Genomic DNA, 19,604 nt, shown 5'->3' with positions numbered 1-19,604 from the left:
AGGTACCATGGCTTCTCCTTCGTGTTGGCCGATAGCATCCCTGTCGATGCCCTAGCGCTGTTAAATGTGCCCGAATGAGGAAGTCAGACTATTACAGACGTGGATCAGTGTTTGGCGACGGTAATCGGTTAAGGCAAACGACAACCAAACCTGTCCTTTCTGCAATGGGTTACTCGTGTAAATGAGAAGCTTATGTTTTTGCTTTTGCATTGCTAATGACTATGAAATATATGCAATAAAAAAACTGTTATATGTGACGAGAATTATTTAAATGTTAACCTAATGTATTGCATTTAGAAAATTTTTTGATTGAAGTTTTAATTGCTTGCATATCTTAGGTCCTCTGAATATTTATCTTTTAAGAAGGGAATATGGTCAGTGCGTAGGATTAAGCTGAATATGTGAGGTGGATGTATATCAAAAATTAACCTTAAAACTTTCATAATAGCAAATATATAAAATCTCATATTTTTTTATAGCAGTGACAAAAAGGCCAGCTGCTTTGTAATCTCTCATTTGTGTGCCATCTCGTCTGCTTTCCAGAGCTGTAAAATAATTAGGAGCTAATTCTTACATACATGTAATGAAAAACTGGCTACTATAAAATTTACCTGTGTATTATCTGAAATTTGTCACTATATAGGTTTTATATAGTAAGTACTTAGGTGAATGGATGGGAGTCTTGCCTTTTACACTTAATTAGCTGAGTAACCTATTTGTTCAACCCTCCTTCCGTTCCCTACTATTAGAAAACTGCTGTGTTACAGCACGGTGCCGAAATAAAACAGAAGAGATCCAGGGCTCTTTGGGCTTGGTCTCTTCAGGTCTCTTTAAGCTTACCGTTTAGTGGGAGATAATGTTTGTTTTTTCCTTCCCTAGGAAAAGAGCAAATATTTACGAGTTCCCTAGGACTCTGACAGTAAGGCACAGTGCATAGGAGCTTGGGCTCTGTTGTCAGCTCGAGTTTGAATCTTGTCTCTGCCATTTACTACCTAGCTAAGCAGGCAGACTGTTTTTCAGGGTATTCATTGAAGTAACGTAAGCACGGCGCTTGCCTTAGTCTCGAGATTGCCATTAAATGCTAAGAAAATGGTAGTTACTAATATTAAAATAGATGCTATGATGTCAAAATACCTGGAATATCAGAGTAAACTTTGAGAAAAAAAATATGAAATCACTGTTCCAGTCTAGTTATCTAAAGCAGAGCCTGTGATTCTCCTGTGTCTTAAATGACCGATCCGCTTTAATTGTATTTTGAGGATTGGAGCCTAAAGCCAGTGGAGAGGATAGCCACCTTCTCAATTATTGCTCTGTGGGAACATCTTAGTACGACTGAGACCATATGTAACTATAATTTTTTATTCATTTTCTGTAACCTTGGCCCGAACATCTTGCTAGATGAATGTTTTTCTAGTCACCTCCAATGCTGTTTATGGTGTAGAGTCAAAATGGCTTTGGATGAACAGATTGTGCACAACAAGTGTTATGATGACCATATGTGGGATTTTTACGATGACTCAAAATTGTACTCATTAAAGACAAAACAAGACTTATTAGATCAGTAAGTGCTTCCCTGAACATTTTGAGATGGCCAAAAATTATAGTACTCTGGTACTTAAAAGATCAGAATTATTCTGTGTGACAAAATAGCAACAGCAACAAATGTCAGCACTGGAAAGCTCAATTTGCTGAGAAGGTTCTTAAGATTACGGGCCAGGATTGGTGGTTTGTCCTGTCCTGTCAGCAATCAGAATCTCCTGGACTCATATCAAAGCTGGTCCACAAAGTTTTGAGGATCATTTGTGTTGCTCAACAACGTCTTTGCTTTGATGAGAAGACTGGTTTCTGGTATGATATTATTGCTCAGCTTCTTGGATTCAAGTAAAGGCAAAATAGCATTTAAACATGCATAGCTTTTGCAAAACTATTTTAACCATTTTATTGATTGAAAACCAAGGGTAGAATTCAGCTTTTAATAAAATTAAAGCTTTTTTGTTAAAATGTTTGCATTTTCATCCAGTGTTTTAATATTAAGGCATTACCCGAAATGTAATTTACATTCACAAAATGTTTATAAGTGTATAAATGCCCTTAGAAAGTTGTATTACTGTTATTATCATCATGCTGTATAGTTTCAAAATAATTGATTACCATCATGGTATATAATTTTTATATAAATGATGAGGGAGTTGTCAGATACAGAGTGTTGAGACTCTCAGTCGATACATGTTTAATTTTATCTGATTTGAAAAATCTCTCCAACTATTACTTTACTGAGTCTCTGGCTCTCAGTCTGCTGGTAGAAGCAAGTACCATGAAAGCTCTTAATTACCTGTCTATGAAGAGATGTGCATAGACTAGAGGAATGTGTCTCTAGAGTTCCTTGCACCCAGAAGAATCTATGAATTTAAGAATCATTGATCTGGAAGAGACTGGGGGTTTCACTGAAACTAAGAAATATGAAGTTTTTGGTAAATTAGAAAGGAAAATTGGGGGTTTGTAATAACTTAGATTGTTAAACCAAGGGCAACAGGACAGAAGATTGGATGGAAGAATATTGATAGCCTATTAATTTGGTCCCTTGGACTTAGTTTTACTTTGATATACTGTCTTGCTGGAGACTTACTTACTTTGCAATATTTATTGATGATACACTCTTAGTAGATTCTGTTAATATCAAGCAATATTGGAGCAGGAGGCCCTCCTCCTAAGCTGCTATGACTATGTAAATGAGAGTCCAAAAATAGCAAAGATTGAATGTACACAGGTTGAGAAGATAGTCATGTTTACTGGACTGTGTTTGGAAACTTGGAGATCCAGATTTAGGAAGCAATGATAAGAACTTTTGAGGCCTCCATTTAACAGTTGAGAATGTTAGTGACTTGTTGTATGTGGCAGAATTGAGTCCTCTCCAACACAAGTGTGTTCTTTCTATTGCAGTGTGTCTATTTATAAATGTAAAATATCTCTATCTTGTTCTCTTGCTCTCCCTCCTACTTTTTAAAAACAAGTTTGGCAAATGCAAATATGTAAGTAACCCCTAGTGTCTAGACTATAGTGCCTAAATATCTTTACCACTAAAGGGACTAGTAGAAACATGTCAAAATAACCCAAAGGCCAACATGTAGTAGCTCCCACTTCCCTAAGTTGGGATACTTTGAACATCAAAAAGGAAAATGATTGCAATGGACTAAAACAAACAAAATGTATAAAAGTCATGAGTTCATAATGATGTATATGAAAAGCAAAAGTGGATTTCTTCTAGCCAAGGTGGAATAAGGACCAGATTACTCTCTTCCCTGAAACAACCCAGAAAACTAGATAAAATAAACGAAACAATGGTCTTCAAGACACTGGATATCAGACAGCCAAGGACAGTGATCCCTGAGATATGAGAAACAAACAAGAGGAGCCTATGTTTTCTCGGTCTCATGCATTGAAAGAGATTCCAACATGCAGTACAGGGAGGGGTCACTCAGGCAGACTGTCTGAGTTGAGACAGAACAGAAAGTCCAGACACCAAGGCAGCCAGAGTTTAGAGGACAGATTACTGGAGTGGAGAGAACCACACAGAGAATTCCAGATATCTGTGGCTCATCTTCCTGTGCATCCAATCCTAAATAACCCATGAGTAAAGAAGAAATCTTTAGAAAGTATTTTGAACTGAATGAGAATGAAAACACAACACGTCAGATTTAGTGGGATGCTGCTGAAGTACTCTTTAGGTAAAATATAGTAATCCCCCCTTATCTGCAGTTGTGCCTTTGGTGGGCTCAGTTATTCACGGTCAACCACAGTCTGAAAATACTGGATGAAAAATTCCAGAAATAAAAAACTCAGAAGTTTTCAAATGTGCCTTGTTCTGAGTAGTGTGATGAAATCTCATGCCATCCTGCTCCATCCTGCCTGGGATGTGACTCATTCCTTTGTCCATCGTATTCAGGCTGTACATACAAGAAGATATTTTGAGACAGCAACCACATCCATATAACTTTTATTACAGTATATTAGTATAATTGTTCTATTGTGTTGTTAATCTGTTACCTGTCTAATTTATAAATTAAACTTTACCATAGGTATGTATGGAAAAATCAGTGCATATAGAGTTCGGTACTATTAACGGTTTCAGACATTCTTTGGGGGTCTTGGAATGTATCACCCTAGTTAAGGAGGGACCACTGTAATAGCACTAAACATATATGTAAGAAAAAAAGAAAGGTCTCAAATCAATGATATTAGTTCCCACTTTATGACACTTGAAGAAGAAGAGCAAATTAAAGTAAGTGAGGAAAGGAATGAATGAAGAGCGAAGTGGAAATAAATAATACAGAACATAAAAATAACAGAAAATTAATAAAACCAAAAGCTGGTTCTTTATAAAATGAATTGATAAATCGCTATTGAGACTGATTAAGAAAAAGAGAGATATGGAGAACTCAAATTGCCAATGCCATAACTCATAACAAGGGAATATTATCGACATCTTTATGCCTATAAATTCTACAAATTAGATGAAATGGAAAATGTATTTGAAAGATACAAACTACCAAAGCTCACTCAAGAAGAAACAGGTTACTTTAATACCCCTGTATCTCTGAAAGAAACTATATTTGTTGTTAAGAACCTTCCCTTCAATAATACTCTAGGCTCAAGTTGCTCACTAGGGAATTTTCCAAATATCTGTTATATTTAAAAAAATTTATAAGTAAGAGATATATACTTGAGTATTTACTAATAAAATGACACAATGTTAGGGATTTGGTTTAAAATATAAAGGGGATAAGAAGAAGAAACAGAAAAACGGATAGGCCAATAAAGGAGACAAAAATGGCAAGACACGGATAATTGAGCTCGGTTATAGGACATGGGGCTTCATTATACTGTCCTCGTTACTTTTGTTTATACTTGAAAATTTCCATAATAAGAAAAAAAAACAACCTTTAAGGGATGAAAAAGTTTTAAATGTTACTAATGTAACATGATAAAATCATATTATTTAATATACTTTTTAAGAATGCACAGTAACATGGAGGTGAGCAGGATAAAAATTAACATTAACATATAGTATTAATCGGGAAAAAAACAGTTGAATCAATAGGGTTATGGAGTCTGAAATGTCAAAGTGGCAAATTATTTTATTTTAAATTTTATTGGGGAATATTGTGGAACAGTTGTTTCTCCAGGGCCCATCAGCTCCTTCAATTGACTTCAATTGAAGTCATTGTCCTTCAATCTAGTTGTGGAGGGCGCAGCTCAGCTCCAAGTCCAGTTGCCTTTTTCAATCTTTAGTTGCAGGGGGCGCAGCCCACCATCCCATTTGGGAATTGAACCGGCAACCCTGCCATCCAGAGCTCGAGCTCTAACCAACTGAGCCATCCGGCCGCACCCAAGTTGTTTTTACATGTATTTGGAATGCAAACCTCAGAATTGCTGTAGATCCATGAATTAAATGCCACAAATTCATAATGAATTGATTTATATCAGATCAGTTGAGATGATTTCAATCACTGAGGAAGATCATATTTTAAATGATTATTAAGGAAGATGGTAAAGAAATTTTGGCAAAAAATTTATTCTATGCTATGTAAAAATTTCATATTTTTCATAATTTAGAGATATACCTATTTTCTTTTTAGATTGTTGATATTTTTTAAAGTTGCGAGTGTTAGTTAATATTCTGATGCTGCATTAAATCTTATTGTTGCTTCAGTTATTCAGTTTATAAACATGAACTGAGTTGGAATATGTCAAGTATGGGTTTGGTTGAACTTTTTCATGTTTGCTAGTTTCTATTTTTAAATAGAGGATTTTTGGGGGGTTGGGGGTTACAGACAGCTAAACGAAGTGACCAAACTTTTGACATTTTCTTGGACCATTGTCATATTTAAAAAACTTTAAAAAAACATACAATTTAAAAGTGCTTATGTTTGAAAATATGAAATGTTTTCTAAAGGAAAACAAAATTGATTTTTTTTCAGTCAATTTAACATAAATAACTGAAAGAATGTTCATTCATGCAGCTAACTCAATTTATCAACTTCCTTTCCTTGTTTATTCACAGGCTAGAAATAAAAGATGAACTTCCTTGCCTTTTAAATTTCCAAACACCTAATCAGTTTAGAATGTCTTATTCTAAAGGAAGAACATTCTATTTTGCTACTTTAGGGGTGATATTGCTGCTTAGTCATACATGATCATTTCATCTGTTTCTGATTAATTATAGTACCTGAGTGATATTTTGAGGCATGAAACATACGTATTCTTAAATTCATTCAGCTCTGAAGTATTCCCTTGTGAGTACAAACCAGTGAGTATGATGAAGGGCTGTTTGTTGCATGACCGTGTTTTGGGTTCTTTTTAGGCTACCAGAAGTTAAGAGTTGAGCCAAAAACTGAGTGTTGAGAATATCTAGGTCTGATCCATTAATTTTTTTCTTGGAAGTTTGCAACAGGTAGCAAACCACTTACTGCTGTCTTCAAAGCTGATGGCATGACTATTGATTTTACGACCTAAGGCAAATCACCTAATCTCTTTGCCTAAATTTTCTTGTCTGTAAAAGGATAATCATAGCATTTACCTCCCTCTAGTGTTGCAGAGGAAGCTGCTTGGCAGGTACAGTAACTAAAGAAGCCGTTGACAAATAAATAAATAAATGAATTAATTACTGAGAAAAATATTAATCACGATGTATGAAAGCTCTTTCTAGCTCTTTCGTCCTAACCCACTTATATTCTTTCATTAAAATAAAAATGTAAAATAATTTTCATGAAAATAAGTCTTAACTTAAAAACTTTATGAACCTTGTTTCTACCTGCCAGTGCTGAATGTTAAAATTGATAACTATTTGTCTGCTCTTTATGTTTTGTTTTTCCTTTCCCCGCTGACCTTTTAAGGGTTATTGAATGATTTAACACACTGAACAATTAAAATAGTATTTTTAATTAAATCATTAAAATAAATTCTTACATAGCAGTGCACTGAATCGGAAATATACTGTTGTACCTTATTTTGCAAAAATTAGTGACTTTGATTTTAATTTTTCTAAATTTGTATAGGCTATGTCTACATAAGCTATATCAATTTGTCACATTTATTTTTTTTCATTCTGGTAAGTAATACTTATTCAGTGAGGCTACTTTTTATACTTTATAACTCTATTACTCACACCTGGTTGTAATGTATATGCATTTTGCTACATTTTCATTTCAGCAACTACTATAGCAGGATGCATCAATATGGCACTCATAAAATAAATGAATTAATCTTTCTAATGACTTCCTTTGTGAAAGTCCTACCAAGTGAAATGAACAAATGAGTTTCTTTGTTGCATCTGTTCTTTGATAAAATAGTTGCTTCAGGCTTTAGTATAAATATGTAAATATAAAAAGAGGAAAGTTGGCAGTCTTTTTGGAAAGGGCCTTTCTTGGATCTTGGCTTTATATTTTAAATATTATTTTACTTTGCTTATATTATCCTCAGTTCACTCCTTGAATTTTTATTACACACTTGTTTATAAATTGTGGCTTTGTTGTAAATATTCTTCTAAAAATGGATTTCAACTGTATTTATCTGGTCTCTAACACATGAGGTCAGTCTTTATCCAAGAAAGATATTAAGAGTTGTTGCTTTTATTCTCTTTTAGACTTTCACATTCATTCGCACTGTTTTTTGACAGAAATTTTATTTAAGGATCAGTGTGCGTCTGCTTTAGGCAGTCTTCTGATTTATACATAAATAGTGGTATTGGACACCGATGAGGTCTTTGAATCAACAGAACAGACTTTATGAGTTAGGGAAACCAGATTTGGGGTTTAATGAGAGTAAGTTATAATGTCACTTAATGAGGAAATATGCTACCGAGGGGAAAAAAAAATGTTAGCAGATTTTATTAATTTAAAATAAACATTTATTGAAAATTACAGAATTAATTGAATGTAACTAATTTAAAAAACATTGATTTGATTACAAACATTGACAGTTATGTTGACTTACTGGTTTTGAATATTTATAAGATACTTAACAATGCTTCATTTTTAATTAGCTCAACTGTCTTATTTAAGCACTATTTTCACTAGACCTGTGCAGGTCAGCCATGGAAAGTGCCTGCGTGTGTACATATTATATGTTTATACACACATATTTAAACATAGTACACACACATAGTATGTCATTCATTCATACAGAATCCAAGTAATCAGATTTTCTTTACAATATTTGTTTAACATTGTGTGATGTTTATAATGATGATGTAGAAGGGCTCCTGGATACTGAAAGGAAGATTGTGTCACATCTTTATTATAGTTGCATTCATTGAAAATAGGGAATTCATTTCCATAGTAACTCCCTATTAGTCAAAAATTATTTATACTACAGTAGGACAGTGTGTCCTGAAATTTAACTTGGAACCTCAATATTTAACCCGAATTTGGGCATACGTATTATTACTCATTATTTTCCACAATATTTTTTTGGTATAAAGTTTGGCTCTGAGCTCCCTCGTCTCCAGACACACTGGCCCAATCACAGAGTCCAATAGAGTCCATTGACTAACGGCAGTTGAGCTCCTCACATTTGTTCTCCATCCCAGAGGTATCACAGGCATAAAAGTTGTTGACACTGTGTACTTACAAACCCTTCCGAAACATCGCTTGCTTCCCTACTGTAGACTTCCTTTCAATTGATTGTATCCCAGTGGGAAGATTGGCCAACAACATTTCTTTTCCCAAGAAAAAGCTCTCCACTGGAGATGTCTCTTCAGTAGAGGAAATGCTCAGTTATTATGCTTGATCACAGGTACTTTTTCAACTTGCAATTGGCTATCAATCTCCCATCTTTAAAAATGAAACAATACCCCCGTGCCTGAGAAAGCGGCTCAAGTTATGATTTTTACAGCTTTCATCTGGCTGGGAGAAGAAAACAAAGTTGGTCAGCACCCTGGGTTTCTCAGGCAAGGTGCAGGAATATTGGCAATTATTCCTGTGTGTGGGTTTTTCTAAAGAACTCGCATTGGATTGACTCGTTCTTTTCATTGTTGGAAACTGGCGCCCCTTCCCCTTTCTTTCCTTTTGCTTTGTGCTGCTTCTAGATCTGTTTGCTCTCCGGTCATTTCTTCTCTCTAAGCAGGCTCTTCTTTATCATAGGGGGTTTCACTCTGCAGACTGCATTTAGTGGGAGGGAGAGCTGGAGTATTTCCCTCCCTCCCTCTCTCTCTCAGGTAGCCTCTTTGGTAACAGCTTTATCTCCTGCACAGTTCCAGCCCTGGACAGATCCCCTGTGGCTTCAGATTGTATTGCAGGACCATGGCCTGTGGGTTCCGGTAATACTGACCTTTCCTTTTGAACCTCCAGCTTAGGGGTGCTCATGGCTTCCTGCTGTTGCTAAATCTCTGCGTTATGCTAGCCTCCCCAGTTTGTCTTCTCAGCTTGTACCTCATCAGAATAACCAATTTCCTTAATGAAATTCCCTTTGTGTAATTTAATAAATACTTATACTGGTTTCTACTTTCCTGGCTAGACCCTAATACATCTTCTTTTCTGTGTTCCTCTTTTCTGTCTTTCTTACAATAGAGTGCATTTGTGAAAATAGAACTGATACTTATTTCCACTCTCAGAATCTTGTAACAGTGGAGATCAAAGCACAAAGCAAAGAATTGCACATAATGTAAGATTTAAATTAGACTTGACCCTTTAGACTATCACTAGTCATACCTAGTCCTGGATCTACACTAGCTATAACTAGAAAGGAAGGAGCAGCTAGCTACACGGCAGTTAAGAGTAATGAAGCTACCAGACCATGGTGATTCCCGAGAAGAGGATAGAGGACTAGCTGCTTAATTACAAAAAGGTAGTTTTTATACATGCTCCTAGCAAGAATAAAATCTAAATGTTTCCCCAATTTATTCAACTAAATAAGAAGCTAATTGTTATGAACTAGTTATCTGCATTATTGGTTATTAGTTACTAGTTAGTGTGAATTATACGTTGATGGTTTTGACTGACAAAAAATAACATGCTATCATGTCAGTACTTTTGTTTATTAATTTAAAAAAATCTTAGTTATGCTTTTTATTGATGTGAGAAGGTATAAGTGACTCAAAGTACATAATATTAAAGTAAATCATAAATCAATATTTGAAATTTTAACTTGGATGTACACTAGATATTGTACTTTTAATTTTCATCTCAATCGGTTGAAGCTTTTTAACTCATCAGTGGAGAAAATTAGTTGAGTGAACAGCATTACAGATGGACAGTTCTTTGTATCAGAAAGTAGTTTTTTAATATATAAGTCAGAGTTATAAATTTTTGCAGTTCATTTTGGAAAAATTTGTATTAACTGCTTTAATGATAATGTCATTTCATGTGCTATATTATTTAATATCAAGGAAAACTTCATAAAGATGTTTCTGATTACCGTTTCTTATGGTAACTGATACACTGCCTATAGTACAGTCATTAACCTAGAATTTTAGATCATTCACTTCCAGCTCTTCACATTGAGTCAGGAATTAAAACTTAATTTCAAGTGTAAATATATCGTAAACCAAATGCTGTTGCTTCTTGGAATTGCTGTTGTAGAACAAAGGTAAAACTAAGTAAAACAAATGGAATCTGATTCAGTATTTGGAGAGTTCCTTGCATGGCTTTTGAGTATGATTCTGTACATATACTTTAAAAAGTTGGAGTCTTTTTAGGTACTGTCACCTAGAAAGTGTTTGTTCTTTCATTACCATTGGGTGTTGGGGCACTTGGATAATACTGTGAATAATTAAATCAAGAACAGTGCCAGAAATGAAGATTGTGGAAGAAATAGTATTGTTTCCAAACCTGCATCCTGATTTTTTTTAGGATGAGATTCTGTGCCTACTTTCTCACTAGTAGGAGTGATTTGATTGATTCATTTTTAGGTTATTAGTACCAGACTTGTCTTCCAAGTAAAAGGGGTATTTGGGGACTTCGGGAGGGATGATAAGGGAAAGAATTACATATAGATTTGGAATGTTTCGTCTCACACAGGAGGGATGATAAGGGAAAGAATTACATATAGATTTGGAATGTTTCATCTCACACAGGTGGCTTAGAGATTGAGAGGAGAGAAAGCTGCTGATGGATGCCTAGGTTAGCTGTTTGCTTCCTGGGGAACGTAGAGAGAAGCTGCAGGTACCTGTTGACAGGGACTCACGCTGCTTTTCCTTGTATTAGGAAATTTTTTTCTTTGAATATGGAAGATCTAAAGATGGGAAGTGGCTCAGCTGGTGCTTATCATCCTGTGTGACGGGGCTTTTTGGCTCACATTCTGTGGAACAACCTGGTCACAGAATATGAACATTAATTTCTGAAATTAAGGTTTAGGCATTTTTCACTCAGAGCTTTGGCTTTAAGCTGAGGCCCAGAAGTGAGAGGCTAAGAGATTTTCGATGTGAAGTCGAGTCCCATTTGCATATTCTAAACCAGGAAGAAAGAATAAAGGAGTCATTTTATTTTAGAGAGTATGTACAACATTTCTGTAACATTTTTTGAAACCCAGAAAATAAAAATATATGCCAGAATATTTTTAAAATTAAAAATCATTAATTTCATTCCTTTTTTTTTTTAGCTGTACACATTTAGAAATAAAGAATGAAATAATGTGACTGTTTCCGTTTAATAGTGTAAGAAATCAGTGGATAGGTCTCTTGGCTTGGATATGGCAAGCTTTCGTGCTGGGCTAATGGAATTTCAGTTATTTTACTACTTTTACAAATACAGTTGCCAAACTTTTATTTGGATTATATTTACAAAACTTTCAACACATCGACATGTGATATGTGGATGTAAGTGACTAAAATGGGTTCAAAATTCCATGAACTGTTTTTTTTTTTTAAATAGATCTCTGAACTTGGTGTGAGGAAATGAAAGATAAGTACACAAGCGATCCAATTAGAGGAAGTATTCTCTCCTTGATTGCCTTCACATTTGACTTAATTTACCCTTAATTATTAAGCTTTGATTTTTTTTCTTATTTGAATGTAGTAGTGTGAACATTTTAGTTTTTTTAATTGAAGAAAAGTTCTGTTTCTTAGCCCTTGTTGGATAAAAAATTGACAGACAGAGCTGCTTAGTGCTGCTAACCTTAACTGCTATTTGTAGTTTGTTATGAGCTCTAGAAATCTTACATGGAGACCAGAAAGGAATTTGGTGGAAAGAAAAGTCCTAGAGAAAAGTCAATTAGAGAATGTGCTGCCTGCCAGAGTGAAAGGGGAGGAACAGAGCACCCTTTCTCAATAAGTACACGAAGGAGCAGAAATCCAATTAACAAATTCACATTTCTGCAGCAGAAGATAGTGATTAAAATGTTGGTGAACGACTCAACATTCCTGCCACACACATCATAACTCTGACAACTTACAGAGGCTTTTTTAATTTTTCATGTTTTTCATTTTAAGAATAAATATATAAATAAAGAACTGATTATTATGCTTCTTGTTCTGAAATAACCTTTAATTGTGTGAGAGTGTTGTTTTTTTCTTATTTAATGCTTACGTCTTAGCGAAGTTTCTATTCAAATATATCACTTTTAAAAATATGTGGCTTCATAACTGCAGCTCCCATGTTTGATATGGATAAAAGACAGAGAGACCTGACTTCTGGAAACTTAAATAAATGAAATTATCTTGAAAGTTTTGGTCTTGATTTCAAATTTGCTCATTCAGCAATAAGCACGTCCCACCATGTTTTGTGTCACCTGGTGACACAAAAGTGAGAAAGACATCCCCGACCTGCAGGACTCTAGTAGGAGGAACATACATTTAATTAGACTGTCGTGTGGGGCGGCCTACAGGGTCTCCCGTCTCGCTCCCCACATAAGAACGCAGGATATGGCTAGGCCAAAAAGGAACACCCACGGAGCCATAGGTAGAGGAGTCATACCACTATACTCTCACTGGCAGCTGAGTTAGAGACACAGGAAGCAGGAGCCACACAATTCTCAACCCTCACTGTGCCGCTTGCCGGCTCAGCCACCATCTTCCTGCTAGCCCCCCATTTGCTGCTAGCCTAGCCACGGCAGTTATATTAGTGCCCAATGGCTCACTGGTTACAGCTGACGGCCAACTAGCCACAGCTGATGGCCATTTGATCACAGTCGATGGCCATTTACTACCTGAGCCAGCACCTTTCTATGTGAGGCCAAGAGCCTGGAAACTGCTTTTTAGGGCTCTGTCCCCACATAGACCAAATGATAAAGCAGTGTGTTTAAGGCTGTGGTGGGAGAACGAGCAATGTAAGTGGGGGCACAGAGGGCAAAGTATCTTACTCTGACCGTGGACATCCCAGGAGGTTGGACAGAGGACGTGCATTGGTGCCCTGAAGGCTGAATTATGCTCTGATAGGAAATGAAGGCAGCTTTGTAACTGCCCCAGGTGGCTCAGGACACTACTGCTGTTAATGGACTTTTTTATAGAATTGTGCTAACCCACAACAGATTATATTGTATTACTCTAGGTGTATGTATGTATGCCTGCATATTAATTTAATCAATTCCTTAATAATTTATTTTTTTAGTCACTATAAATTTTAAGGCTGTTATGATTGTACTAGTTTGGCACATTTACATGTAGTTAATACTTTTATATATCTAATTTAGAAGTATAAATGCCATCTATGTGCTGAGGGTTCCCAAATTTATTTGACATCTCTCCTTGGAGAGCTATGAGGCATCTCAGCCATAGCACAAACGGACTCTCTTTTTCTACCTGTCTCCAAACCATCTTAGTTAATTGCAACAATAACTTCCAGTTGCTGAAACTCAAAATCTTGGAATCATCCTTGATTCTTCTTTTGCTCTCATGCCCCGTAGTTGTCAAAAAATTCTGTTGATTCTTTTTTTTTTAATGAAAGTTTATTGGGGTGACGATTGTTAGTAAAGTTACATAGATTTCAGGTGTACAATTCTGTAACACATCATCTATAAATCCCATCGTGTGTTCACCACCCAGAGTCAGTTCTCCTTCCATCACCATATATTTGATCCCCTTTACTTCATCTACCACCCCCCTCCCCACTTACCGTCTGGTAACCACTAAACTATTGTCTGTGTCTATGAGTCTTTGTTTCTCATTTGTTTGTCTTGTTCTTTTGTTGTATTTGGTTTATATACCATCTATCAGTGAAATCATATGGTTCTCTGCTTTTCTCTGTCTGACTTATTTCGCTTAGCATTATATTCTCAAGATCCATCCATGTTGTCACAAATGGTCCTATTTCATCTTTTCTTACCGCCGAATAGTATTCCATTGGGTATATATACCTCAACTTCTTTATCCGTTCATCTATTGAAGGACATTTTGGTTGTTTTCATGTCTTGGCCACTGTAAATAAAGCTGCAATGAACATTGGAGTACACGCATCTTTATGGATAAATGTTTTCAGAGTTTTTGGGTAGATACCCAGGAGAGGAATTGCTGGGTCATACGGTAATTCTATTTTTAATTTTTTGAGGAACCTCCACACTGCCTTCCATAGCAGCTGCACCAGTCTGCATTCCCACCAACAGTGTATGAGGGTTCCTTTTTCTCCACAGCCTCTCCAACACTTGTTACTATTTGTCTTGTTGATGATAGCCATTCTGACTGGGGTGAGGTGATATCTCATTGTGGTTTTTATTTGCATTTCTCTCATGATTAGTGATGTTGAGCATTTTTTCATATGTCTATTTGCCATTTGTATGTCCTCTGTGGAGAAATGTCTCTTCAGGTCCTCTGCCCATTTTTCAGTTGGGTTGTTTGTCTTTTGTTGTTGAGTTGCATGAGTTCCTTGTATATTTTGGATATTAGCCCCTTATCGGAGGCACTGTTTACAAAAATCTTCTCCCATTCAGTTGGTTGCCTCTTTATTTTGTCAATGGTTTCTTTTGCTGTGCAAAAGCTTTTAAGTTTGATATAGTCCCATTCATTTATTTTAGCTTTTACTTCCCTTGCCTTTGGAATCAAATTCATGAAATGCTCTTTGAATCCAAGGTCCATAAGTTTAGTACCTATGTTTTCTTCTATGCAGTTTATTGTTTCAGATCTTATGCTTAAGTCTTTGATCCATTTTGAATTAATTTTGGTACATGGTGACAGATAGCCGTCCAGTTTCATTCTTTTGCACATGGCTATCCAATTCTGCCAGCACCGTTTATCGAAGAGGCTGTCTTTTCTCCATTGTATGTTTTTTGCTTCTTTGTCAAAAATTATCTGTCCATATTTATGTGGTTTTATTTCTGGGTTCTCAATTCTATTCCATTGGTCTATGTGTCTGTTTTCTAATTTCAAATATACTGAGGATCTGACCACCTCACATCACCTCCAGCTGCTCTCACGGTGGTCCACATCATTGATATCACTTGACTGGATTAAATCAACACTGCCTCGCTCAGCTTCCACCCTTGCTCTTATTTTAGCCACACACATAAGCTAGAATGATCATTCTAAAATGTAAGTTAGATCATGTCCTAGTCTTGCTTGAAACCTCCAGTGGCTCCCCAAATTCCTCAGAGCAAAAGCTAAAAACCTTACTTTGGCTTACCGGCCTCAGAGAGTCTGCCCTGCTTCACTCACCTCTTTGGCCATGTCCCCTGTGAGTTTCCCTTCTATTCACTCTCCTCCAGGACCTCTGGCTCCTGGCCAATCCTCCAAAACATTAGGCCAGTCTCAGGGCCTTTGCACTAAGTCTTGCCCTAGACATCAGCATGGTTTTATTTGTTCCCTCACCTCTTTCGTATCTTTGTTCAAATACTATCTTTTCAATGGGATCATCCTTGACTAAAATTATACCCCATCTTCCTCCACTCGATTATTTTCCATCTGCCTTGCCTGGCTTTATTTTTTTCTCTATAGCACTTAACACCATTTAACATACTATGTAATTTGCTTACTTAGTTAATTTATTGTTTTCCCTGTCCTCTTCCTGCTAGAAATTATGAGCACTTCTATGGACAGGGATTTTTGTCTGTTTTTTTTTTTTTTTTTTTTTTACTACTTTATTTTAAGCAGCTAGAATGTTTTCAGGTACATAATAGGTGCTCAGTAAGTAGTTGCTGCGTATATGAATAATATCATCTGCATTCTTTTCTGAATGATTGAAGAGGCTGATTTTTACAAATTATTTTTACACTTGATGTAACTGGATATAAATATCAGTCATTCTGCACTAGAGAAGAGGTTCTAGTCCATTCTGGGATCAACTGGTTATCCTTTTCACAAATAGTGGTGGCAGATCTTGCCCCAAGCCAATTAAATCAGAACCTCTAAGGCTGGGACCTGGTCATTTGTATTTTTCTTTTTTTTTTTTTTTTTTAAAGTTCACCATATGATCCTAATGTGTAACCAAAGTTAGAACCAGTTGTTCAGGAAACATTGAAATAAGCGTGAATGAATGAATGAATGAAAGAATGAGCATCACAGCTAGTGCACCAGAGACCCAGATAGGAGCCAACTCAAGCGTCAAGATTAGATATCAAACATTTGTAATGAGACACTGGTCCTGGGCAACACAGCCCAGGAAGGGCTGGGGTGGTATGGGGGGGAAGGGGGAGGAAAGGAGAAAGACAGGGTGAAGGAGATGGAAAAGATGAAAAGGGGACCCCCAAGTAGGTGTCGCAGGAAGGGAAGGTTGCTTCCGTGGTCCCTTGACAGCTGTTGCCAATGAATGTCTAAAGCATGTAAGTTATGTTGAGGATTGCCTGGTTAGTAATTTGTGTTAAGGCGCTTATATTTCTAAGACTCACTAATTTTTTCTCTCTCTAATGTAATCAGGAAGTGAGATTAGTTTTAAAATAATGAACACAGCTCTCTGAGCACAGCGAGAACAACTTCTCAAAACTTGCGGGAAGAGATTTGAGCCAGCTTAACGGACGTCTGGGAATGGTAGGGATGGCCGGTGAAGGGCCTCGATAGGCAAGCTCTGTGAGTCCATTCTGCAGGTGGAATATTTTTGTTTCCTCAAGGTTTCAGAGGAGGTGGGCGATGTGATCAAAGTTGTCTAAGTATATGAATCTGGCTGATGTGGCAAGAAGTAGAGAGAAGGGACAGCGCTGAGGAGAAGCAGTGCAGTAAAGTGTCCTAGAAAGCAAAACAGAATGTGAATAAAATGGTGAAATATGTCAGATCCATTAGGAGAATGGCTGAACCAAATAGGCCTTGGATTTGGAAATAAAGCAAAGAGACAGCAGCCCAGTGTGTGTAAGAAGGCAGTGATTGGAAGGAATACTTACAAAAGGTGCCAGAGAATTAACATGGTAGCTATGGTGGATGTGATAGCATTCAAGATCCTGGATATCCTATTTTCATGATTAGAATTAGAAATTTTTATGCTCTCTGCCAGGCTCTCAGGCTATTTAGAAGCTTTCAGTTCCATCCTGAGGTTCTCAGTTCTATGAGGTGCTGGAAAGGATTTGCCTGATGTCCAAAATGTGGCTCACCGAGTTTGTATGACCATTTCCAATACTCTAGTGCCAGCTTTAACCAAGCTGAGGTTCAGGCCGAGTTGCTGAGCAGAAGGGATGCCCCTCGTTCTCTGCTTCCTCGTCCAACGAAGCTGTTCTCGAAATGTAGGTAATCAGACCTTGTCAAGGGGTGGAAGCCTTCCTACGCTGGGGTCAGAAATTCCCTCTCTGCCCCTTGCCTTTCCATTCCCAGCAGTCTTAGTTTCTTTACTATTTTTCCCAGTTTTAAACCCACGCAAGACTCATGCTACAACCCCCTCCCTTTCTCCTGTGTCTCCCTCCCTGTCCCGAACAGGAGGCTCTCCCCAATTTTCTTATAAATGCCTTTTTCTAACCCTTCTGTGTCCGTGTGCCTTTGGTCTCTTCTGTGATCTCCGTCTCGGCAGCCCGACAGGTGATTGGCAGGTGAGTATGGGGTGCTGATCTGCGGGCCCCAGTAATCCCATCATCAGCAAGGCGGCCTGCCTTCATCCTTGACTTTGATTCCTCAAGATTCCAACTGATTGCTCTGAAACGCAGTCCCCATACAGCTGACATCTGCAGGGCTGGCAAGGAGTAATCTAGGTACTAGTCGACATTTGAACACAATTAACTACAGAAGTGTTTAGTCTTTTTAAAAATTATCATCTCCAACTGGCTTCACGTAAATTACCGTCGTTAGCCTGAAACAGCGGAACGTGCTGGTGTCTCTGCGAAGGTGCCGTGAACCCTCTTATGTTGCCTCATCCGCTGTAGTCAACCTGTATGATCGAGGATTTTGGTGCGTTTTTACTTTGCCACAGTCTTAAAAAAATTTGGAAGTCATTGAAGGTCTTTTTATAATCCTCCAAGCCTGTGTTTCCTAGGTAACATTTTAGTATCTCATTTTGTACTTATGTATGTACCAATCATTGACTAATTTCAGTCTTTAACCTGAATTGGTTATAAGTAATATTTTTTTCCCAGTAAAAGCAGTATTAAACTGAACGTTGATTACCTACAGTCTACATTCTGACTTGAGTTTCTTTTAAAATGTTTTACTAAATGTTAAAAAAGTGGAATGAAGCATTTAGAAAATCTTGGTTGTATGGCTTTGCTTATTCAGATCCTCTGTGATTTGTATAACCCAAAACTACCAGTGAATTTATAAGTAAAGTAAGTTTAATTAAAATGTCAGTTTCCTAAATGTAATTATTTGTTTCAGACTATGAAGGATTATTTTAGGTAGCTTTTTTATGAAACACTGGAGGGCACTATTATGAAATTCCCTTAGCAAGGGGAGCAATGTGATGAATTTGACAGAGCTGTTTGTGGAGTTTTGAATAAAAATGCCGCATCCCATAGAGGTGCTCGGTATGTGTCTTGTAATGATGCTGTTTTACCGAGAATTAGCCTCCTGGAACTGCCTTTGGATACTGTCATATTTCAAGTTGAACTGGTTTAAAATGGTCGTAGGGAAGGCCACGTGAGCAGAGTCAGTGACTGTCAGCTCATGAAAAAATGAGCCTTAATTCAATCCAAGAGTAAAACATTCTTCAAGGTCTCAATAGAATGCTGGCATGTGAAAGCCGAAGTAAATCTGTCTCCTCATGTATGAGTTTGTGCTCCATCGGAAGAGTAAGAAATGTAGCATTTATGAACAATAAATACAGGGCGTTATCAGCCACAAGTGGCCCAGTGTCATCATCTGAACCACCTTGCACTGAGAAATGGGCTTGGATGCAGGATTTCTAAAAGTTCAAGAGCCAGTCAGGTAGAATTAGAGTTGTATCACATGTAGATGATTACTTCTTGCTATTCCATTAGTTCTAGAAGATATCTTCAAACTTTCCCAAGTCTATAAAACAGTTTAGATTTGCTAACATCTCTCTCCTCAGTATCTGCACTTTAATAAGTTATTCAAACCTCTTTGGCCCTCAGTTATCTTCTCAAATGTGAGGGGACTGAACTGGCACAAACAACTTTATTTTTCTCTGTGGAACTTTATCTTCCTATTACGTCTTTGTTGATGAAGTAATTTTTTTTTGCGGTAAAATGTACATAACATACAGTTTGCCTTTTTAATCATTTTGCAGTGTGTAGTTCATTGGTTAAGTACACTCACACTGTTTGTGATAAAGAGATATTTCACAGTGAAGGAAGTTAAGAGATATGTAAGAATT

General features: G+C 36.9%; 1 protein-coding gene across 2 annotated transcripts in view; it reads left to right on the top strand.

Moving 5' to 3' along the window:
• The window catches only part of FBXL17 (F-box and leucine rich repeat protein 17), a 461,969-nt gene that overhangs the window by 141,709 nt on the left and 300,656 nt on the right, over nt 1–19,604 (top strand). The gene's annotated exons all lie outside the window — the stretch shown is intronic.

The sequence above is a fragment of the Rhinolophus ferrumequinum genome, chromosome 7, assembly GCF_004115265.2.
Source record: "Rhinolophus ferrumequinum isolate MPI-CBG mRhiFer1 chromosome 7, mRhiFer1_v1.p, whole genome shotgun sequence".
Classification (NCBI taxonomy): Eukaryota; Metazoa; Chordata; class Mammalia; order Chiroptera; family Rhinolophidae; genus Rhinolophus; species Rhinolophus ferrumequinum.
This window is presented reverse-complemented; position numbering and strand designations above follow the sequence as displayed.